At 56.2% G+C, this 8,423-nt stretch overlaps 1 non-coding gene and 1 pseudogene across 1 annotated transcript; both read left to right on the forward strand.

The window, feature by feature from the left end:
* The first annotated feature begins 5,941 nt into the window (after positions 1 to 5,941).
* Positions 5,942 to 7,934, forward strand: LOC144961573 (small subunit ribosomal RNA; annotated as a pseudogene).
* Positions 7,935 to 8,143: 209 nt separating this feature from the next.
* On the forward strand, positions 8,144 to 8,301 carry LOC144961572 (5.8S ribosomal RNA). Its single transcript, XR_013643207.1, has one exon. It is a non-coding gene; the product is annotated as a 5.8S ribosomal RNA (ribosomal RNA).
* The last annotated feature ends 122 nt before the right edge of the window (positions 8,302 to 8,423 follow it).

Below are 8,423 nucleotides of genomic sequence, written 5' to 3' on the forward strand. Positions count from 1 at the left end.
CAAGGCCAAAGGGGGGAAGGTTCCGCGGGAAACAGGCGCGGGTAGTCGGCCGGGGGCGGTTCTCCCTTGCTGAAGCGGTACAAACACGCCCGGGCGGGGGGCCGAACCGCCGCGCCTGCCTGTCATCACCCCGACCGCCAAAAAGGAAACCCATTAAGTTGCTGGGAACCGGGGCGGAGAACGGCCCCCCTCGTCGCGATATTTTCCGGGCGTGGGGGGCGCCGCGGCGACGCCGACAAAGGGAACGCTGCCGGGGGCACCGGGAAGCCTCGTCCTTTTTTAAGGTCGGGTTCGCCCTGGATCGTCCCCGGGAGAAGGGGCGGGCCAGGCCGAAAAGCGTCGCCGTAAACAGGGCTGCGCCCGGGAGCGCTCACGGGGGTCCGGAAAACCCCGTCGGGGGCACGTAAATCCGCTGCCCGGCCGTACCATGTCCGCAGAGTCTCCTAGGTTAGCAGCCTCTGCCAGGGAGTAATTGGGAAAGGGGAATGGGCAAAATACCGTAACTTCGGGAGAAGGTTTTGCTCTGGGCCGGGACGGGGGCTAGGGGAAGGGGAAAAACCGCACGCACCCGGGGACACTCCGGGGGGAGCCCCGGGCGGAAACCCGGGGGCCCCGGGCCGAGGGGCCTCGCTCGGCTGACCCCCCTCGCGGGCCTTGGCTGCGGGGGGAAAACCCGACCGACCTCCGACCACGCGTCTCAAAACTGTCACGGACAGGGGAATCCGACTCCCCAAATTTAAAACAAGTCTCGACAGCCTAAAAAGGGTGTTTTAGGGGACTGATTTCCCCCATGCTCAATGTAAAATGAAAAATTCGCATAACCCGGGGGAAAAAGGGCGGGAGAAAACTATACTCTCTAAGGAGCCAAAGCTCGTCGTCAAATTTACGACGCGCACGAACGGTTTAAAAGAATCCCCACTGCCCCATCACGCCCCCAAATACACCAAAGAAGGGGCTTGGGTGAAATAAAACAAAGAAGCCCCCTGTCATTGACTCTATCCGACCTTGGGAGGGGGGGGGGGTGAGCATAGGGTAGGGGGTTTTGGGGCCGACAGTGAAATACCCTACCCCCCCCGGGACCTCCCACTTACCCACGGAGGGGGACCGGCCCCTTTCTTGCATGAGGCTACAGGTTCAACGTCAAGCCCCGCCGGTCGGGGTCGGGGGGTCCACCGCTCCCCCCGACGCGGGCACGACGCGACAGCACCCTCCGGGCAGCCTCGGAGGGGGGTTTGCTGGGCGTTCAAACTTTTAAAGCGCAGGAAGGGGCCCAAGGGGGCTCACAGACGGAACCCCGCGTAGAGCAAAAGGGGAAATGGCTCGACCAGGGTTTTCAGTAAAACGGGGCCCTGAAACGTGCCTATGTCCTTTCGACTTGGATTTTAAAAAGGGGAGGTGTCAAAAAGTTACCACAGGATAACTCTTGTGGGGCCCAAACTTCATACGACGTCGCTGATTTGATCCTTTGATGTCGGCTCTTCCTATCATTGCGAAGCAGAATTCCCAAGGGTCGGATTTTTTCACCCCCCAACAGGGGAAAGGACTGGGTTTAAAACCTCGGAACGGGTTTGTTTAACCTATGAGAAAACGCCCTTTTCCACAATCTTCTCTACAAGAACGGGGGATTCGGCCCCCGGGTTTGCGCGTCCGTCGTCAGCCGGGCGCCAGGGTACTCCGGGGGTACACGAAACCCCTAAGTCAACCCCCCCCCCGGGGACAAGGGGGAGCTTTCTAGGGGCCCCGACTGCAGCAAATTAAAGGGCCCGGGAAAACCCCCGGGTTCTCGGGTATGCCGTACCGGCCCGTCGTCACCCGCTAACGTGGGCGGCTGGGTCATCATCCCGCCGTTAGGGGAAAAAACGCGTGCGGACCACTGTATTCCTCGGGGGGTTTTAACGTTTAAACGTCCCGGTACGGGGGATCCGTTGAACTAACCCCGGGCGCTGAATTTCCCTCCCAGGGGTTTCCCCCGCCACCTTTTCCACCCCACGGACGGCCCCCCCCGATCGGGGCCCCCTTTGAGTCCTTGCTCTCTCGGCTTTGGGATGGCGGGGCGGGGCCGCGCGGCGGCGGGGCAAGTTCATAACACTAAAAATACTTTACTTACTTTACTTTACTTCTTTAAAGTTCTATCTCCTAAACTTGGGGAATTTTTTTTCTCTCCCCCCTGTCAAAAAGGGCCAATCCTCCAAGCCAACCGCCAAGGGACATCCCCAGGCCAATTTCCGTCAGAGGCAAAATTCCTCCAACACTTTTAAATGTTTTTCTTTTTCGTTGCGAAGTAGAATTCGCCCAAATGCATTTTTTTTTTTTTTTTTTTTTTTTCAATTTTTTTTTTCCTTCCTGTCAGTCCCTTAGTAGGCTTCTGCAAGCGGAATTCGCCAACTGCATTTTATTTAGTCCCTTAATTTGACTTGAGAAGCGGATTCGCCATTGTCCCTTAATAGGGTTCTGAAAGGAATTCGCCAACTGCATTTTTTTATCCCTTAAAGCTTCTGCGAAGCGGAATTCGCCAACTGCATTTTATTTTGTCCTTTACCAGCTTCTGAGAAGCGAATTCGCCACTGCATTTTATTTAGTCCCTTTTAAAAGGCTTCTGCGAAGCGAATTCGCCAACTGCATTTTATTTGTCCTTTACCAGCTTCGCGAAGCGGAATTCGCCAACTGCATTTTTTAGTCCCTTAATAGACTTCTGAGAACGGTTCGCCATTGTCCCCTTAATAGGCTTCTGAAAGCGAATTCGCCAACTTTCATTTCATTTATCCCTTAATAGCTTCTGCGAAGCGAATTCGCCAACTGCATTTTATTTTGTCCTTACCAGCTTCTGCGAAGCGGAATTCGCCAACTGCATTTATTCAGTCCCTTAATAGACTTCTGAGAAGCGGAATTCGCCAACTGCATTTTATTTGGGCCTTTAACCCGGCTTCTGCGAAGCGGAATCGCCAAATGCATTTTATTTTGTCCCTTAATAGCTTCTGCGAAGCGGATTTGCCAACTTATTTTTTTTTTTTTTATTTCCTTTTTTTTTTTTCATAATTTTCTTTTTTTTTTTTTCCCCGTCCCTTAAAGGGTTCTGCAAGCGGAATTCGCCAAATATATTTTAAACAAATCTGGTCGCTGCGCTAGTTTTCGTTTTGCGCATTAAATTTATTTTTTTTTTTTTAATTTGGGGCCCCATTTACATTGACCTCTGCGAACGCAATTCGCCAACTGCATTTTGTAGCATTCGTGCGCTGCGCTACTGTTTACATTGCCGCATTTTCTCTCTCCTCTCTCTCTCTCTCTCTCTCTCCCTTTTCTCTCTCCTTCTCTCCTCTCTCTCTCTCTCTCTCTCTCCCTCTCTCTCTTTTTTTTTTTTTTTTTTTTTTTTCGATTCCCCTTTCTCGCCTTTGCGAACAGAATTCCAACTTACTTTTTTTAATTAATTAATTTTTTTTTTTAATATTTGGGGGATTTTTGTTTTTGTTTTTTTTTCTTCCCTAATAGCTTCTGCAACGGAATTCGCCAACTGCATCTTTTAAAATTCGGTCGCTACGGTACTCTCAACTTTTTGCTCAGCTTTCACCGTACTCAGAAGGAAACTATAAGTATGTTTTCTTTCCCTTCTGTTCTGTCGTGTCCCGCTCTGCACGTTAGAGTGTTGCTGTTGGCTGTAACGCGTTGTAAAGCGCTTTGACACGATTGCCTGCTCCGGCGCATAGTTGATACTCGATAGAAAGGTTCTTTAAATCGCATTCTCTCCCCGTAATCAATTTTAAAACGAATACCTTTGGGCCCTGAGTATTTTTCCCCCCTCCTGTCGTGTTTCCCCCTCTGCACCTAAGTTTCTGTTGGGTGTAGACCGTTGTAAAGCGCTTTGACACGAATTTCCCGGCTCGCGCCCCCGTTGAACTCGAATAAAAAGCCTCTTTTCTCACATCCCCCCATAATAACAATAAAAAAATAATAATAATAAAAATAATAATAATAATAATAATTTAAAAATAATAATTTAAAAATTAAAAAAAATAATAAAATAATTTTTTTTATAAAGGGCTTGGGTTCGATCCCTCCCTTCGCGCATACTTTACAGAAATTTTGGGGCCCCGTTCCCCCCCCTACTTCGCTAGATCGGGCGAAACGCGACTCGGGCTCGATCGAGTTGGGGCCCCCGGGCCCCCAAACCCCGCCGGGGGCAAACCCTTTGGGGGCTTTATTCATAATTTTTTTCGCCTCGTCATTCGAGGGTTTACCGCACGGCGTCCCTGGTAAGAAGCTCTCGCACGGGCCCAGAAGGACTCTAGCGCCGGGGCGCTCCCGCGTAAGCCCTCCGAGGGCCGAGGAAAAAACTTTGGGCGAGCGCATTTCCTCTACGGGGCGAATTTGAATGAAATAAACCCACCAACCTATGATCGCACCTGGGGCCTCCCCATTGCCGACCGGGTTTTTAACTTCGGCCCTTCCCGTAGGGCCCTGTACTCGCTTGGCGGAGTGTTAAAACCGTTCCCGCTACTTCGCAAGTCGGCGATCGACACTCGGGCTCGATCGGGGTGGGCCACGGGTCGGGCCCAAACCCTGCCGGGGGTTTAAACCCGTTTGGGAGCTTTATTCTACATTTTACGCCTCGTCGATTCGAGGCTTTACCCACGGGGTCCCTGGGTAAGAAGCGCTCGCTACGGCCGAGAAAGACTCTAGCGCCGACGCTCCCGCGGGAAGCCTCCGAGGGCCGGGAAAAAACTTTGGGCACCATTTCCTCTACGGAGCGAATTGAATGAATAAACCCACCACCTATACCACCTGGGACCTCCCATTGCCGACCGGGTTTTGGGAAATCGGGGCCCTTCCCCGTGAGGGCCCTTAAATCGCTTTTGGGGGAGTGTTAAACGCGTTCCCGCACTTCCTAGAGTCGGGCGATCGACGACTCGGGCTCGATCGAGTTGGCCCACGGCCGCCAACCCTGCCGGGGTTTAAATCCCGTTGGGAGCTTTATTCATTACATTTTATCCGCCTCGTCGATTCGAGGGTTTACCGGACGGGCGTCCCGTGTAAGAAGCCTCGCTAAAGGCCCCAGAAGGACCTAGCGCCGGGACGCTCCCGCGGTAAGCCCCCGGGCCGAGGGAAAAAACTTTGGGCGAGCGCATTCCTCTACGGAGCGAATTTGAATAATAAACCCCCCACCTAATTTCGCACCTGGACCTCCCAATTGCCGACGGTTTTTGAACCGGGCCCCCGGGGCCCGACTGGGCATTTGGTTTCCCCACCGCTGGTCGGCGGCCGACTGGCCCGGTTTAGGGCCCCTCCCCGGGTCAAATCCTTGGCGGCCAAGAGCCCCGTTTTACGCCGGCGTTGGGTAAAAAGCTCCGCTAACCCGAGAAGGCCTGGGCCGGACGCTAACCCCACTTTGGGGAGCGCATTCCTCAGGACGTGAAGTAAAATAGTCGCATGGGCTCCCAAATTCGGGGCCCCCCCGTTTTTCGGAAAAAAAGGTTTCGGGCTTTCCGGGTTTGCCCATAAACGGGTTTGGGCCTGGTTTCCCCTTCCTGAATTTTTTGCACCAAAAAAATTTTTTTTTTTGGTTCCCAAAGGAAAAGGGGTACTTACCAGGGGTTTGGACGTATATAGGGAAGGGGGTGTCGGCGGGAAAAATTTAAATTTAAGCAAGGGGGAGCCCAAAGCGCGCGTGGCCTCGGTACACCCACGGTCACCAGCGCCTGGGCGGGGGTGGCGAGAGCCGATCGGTCCCAGGGGCTCCCGGTGAGGGCCTAAATGTTAGCGCGAGCGGTCCGGGGGGCGGGGCAGTCCGACCCAGCAGCGGAAAGGGCCGAAGGGGGGAACGTTTGTGCGGAGAGCAGAAGGGGGCCTCGGCGAAGAGTCCAGCGCTGGAGTTTCGGCTCTGGCTTCGGGCGGGCGCCCGTACCTCCTGTCCCAGCGGGGGCCGTCCCCCGGGTTTGGAAAGGATACGTACCAGGTTTATCCCGCCTGTATCTTATGCTTTTCTTGAGGGGGTTTAAACCAGCACCCTAGCTCACCCACACAAAGGGGGAACCGCGAACTGCCATATATGGGGATAATACACGGGTGGCGATTTGTCCGACACCGTAGGGAATCCCAGAGGGTAATAACCCCACAAATCCCCCTCCTAACGGGTTACCTCCGCGGGGGGAGGCCTTTTTAGGTTTGACCGGGGGCGGGGGGTTAACGCCGCCCGCCAGGCTGAGCGAACTCGGGGTATGTGACGACCGCTGTTTAGGCGTGCCCGTTTGCTCGCCGTCCCATCAAATTTAGACGGCCCGGGCAAGAGCCCCCCTGTTGGCTACGGGTGACGGAGGATCAGGGTTCGATCCCGGAGGGGAGCCTGCGAGACGGCTACCACGCTTAAGGGTGGCAGCAGCCGCCAACTACCCACCCCCAGCACGGTGAGTAGTGAAGAAAATGTCGGGCTGGCTCGCATGCGAGCCAGCGTCGGATTGAGCGTAGACCAAACACGTGCCGTTGATGACCTATCGGAGGCAAGCCTGGTGCCACAGCCGCGGTAATTCCAGCCCGATGGCGTATGTGTAGTTGCTGCGTTTAAAACGCTCGTATTGGATCTCTGAGTGACGGCAGCGACAAACCGGGGGTGACGTTGCCCCGGCGATTATGCACCGTCGTGGTTTTGGGGATGGAGCAAGCGGTGCCTTCCGTGCCGCAACCGGACCCTCGCGACGATCCGCCGGGCATCGCTTCCCGTCGCTGCCGGTTTATCCTTTCCTCTTAAGCCGTGTCGGCTTGGTACTGGCGTATCTGGGCCGACACTAAGGTACGGGGGGTGTTCTCCCTGAATCAATTGGAGGCTCAAAGCAGGTCGTGCTCGCACAGCTTTGCTGGAACGATGTGATGACGCCACCGCCCCGCAATGTAACCAGGGAAAACCGGTCTCCGGGGGGGCGGTGGGCGAGGTCTATAGAGACGGCCGGGGCGGCGTACTACCGCGGGGGGTGGAATCCGACGATCGCGGTGGGACGAACAAGAGCGAAGGCACCGGCCAAAGCCCCTTTTCGTTGATCATGAACGAAATCGGAGGAACGAACGCGATCAGGTACCGCGGTAGTTCCGACAGTAAACCATGCCGCCCCGGGTTACGCGGGACGTCCCCTGTGGGGAAGCCTCGCGAGGCCCCGGGAGAAATCAGAGTGCCTGGCTCCGGGGGAGTACGGCGCAAGGCTGAAACTTAAAGGAATTAAACGGAAGGGCACCACCAGGAGGGGAGCCTGCGGCTCAATTTGACTCACACGGGGAAGCTTACCAGGTCCGGACACCGCGTGGTTTGGGACAGACTGAGGCCTTTCATGATTCGGTGGGGGTGGTGCATGGCCTGTGCTAGCCCGTGGAGCGATCCGTCTGGTTCATTCCGATAAGGGGCGAGACTCTGCCCTGGGGGAAAAAACAAAGGGCGGTCAAGAGGGGTCCGTCTCACGGTTGGGTCGGCGTTCGCTCTCGGGTCGGGCTCGGTCTTCCCACTCAGGGAGAGGCGGTGCCCCGGGCCGCCCGCGCCCGCCGCGTCCTGCAGGGATTGACCTCGAGCAGTGCTACGAGATGGAGCCATAACAGGTCTGTGATGCCCTTAGACGTCCTGGGCTGCACGTGTGCTAACAGTGGTGGCGCCAGCCGCGCGGTGTAGACCGTGAGCGTAGAGTCTTCATGTCCGGGGTCGGTCTTCCTGCGAATTTTGGGGCCCTGAACTCGGAATGCCACGTAGTCACGGGTCCAGCATCCCGTGCCGACTACGTCCCTGCCCTTTGTACACACCGCCCGTCGCTACCCTTTGGTGGACGGCGCAGCCAGGCCCCGGATGGCCGGCGAGACGGAGCTTCGGGTCCGAAATCGCGTCGTCGCGATGTCGCCCGAACTGCGCTGCCCCGAGAGGGTAAAAGTCGTAACAGGTTACCGTAGGTGAACCTTCGGGAGGATCACTCCGATTTCGTTTTGCCCCAGCCCCGCCCGCCCGACGGGGGAAGGGGTTTAAAAACACTGTCCCCGGGGAGGCCGGGCTCTCCCTGGCCGGGGAGCGGGCCAGCTGATAAACGGGGCGGCGGCGTTGCGGCCGCGAGTAACCGCGCGCGCAAAAGCTTTTCCCCCCCACCCTTTGTCGTCGTTTGGCCCTTTAAGCAGAGAAAATAAATACAACCTTTGGCGGTGGATCACTCGGGTCGCGCGTCGATGAAGAGTGCGGCCAGCCGTAATTTAGTCGTGTGAACTGCAGCTGCCTCATTGAACATCGACGTCTTGAACGCAAATTGCGGCCGTGGGCGTAAGTCACCGGCCACGTCCGTATGAGGGTCGGCCCTACGACGTCGCCGCAACCGGTCTTCTCGGGGGGACTGAGCGGCGCGACGTGCCGTACCGGTCGGGTCTCGGCCCGACTGGCGGGCCCTAATCGAGGGCTCCCGTCGACCACGGGGGAC

The sequence above is a fragment of the Berghia stephanieae genome, unplaced genomic scaffold, assembly GCF_034508935.2.
Source record: "Berghia stephanieae isolate SIO BIC M18660-M18661 unplaced genomic scaffold, UCSD_Bste_1.3 scaffold3107, whole genome shotgun sequence".
In the NCBI taxonomy this organism is placed as follows: Eukaryota; Metazoa; Mollusca; class Gastropoda; order Nudibranchia; family Aeolidiidae; genus Berghia; species Berghia stephanieae.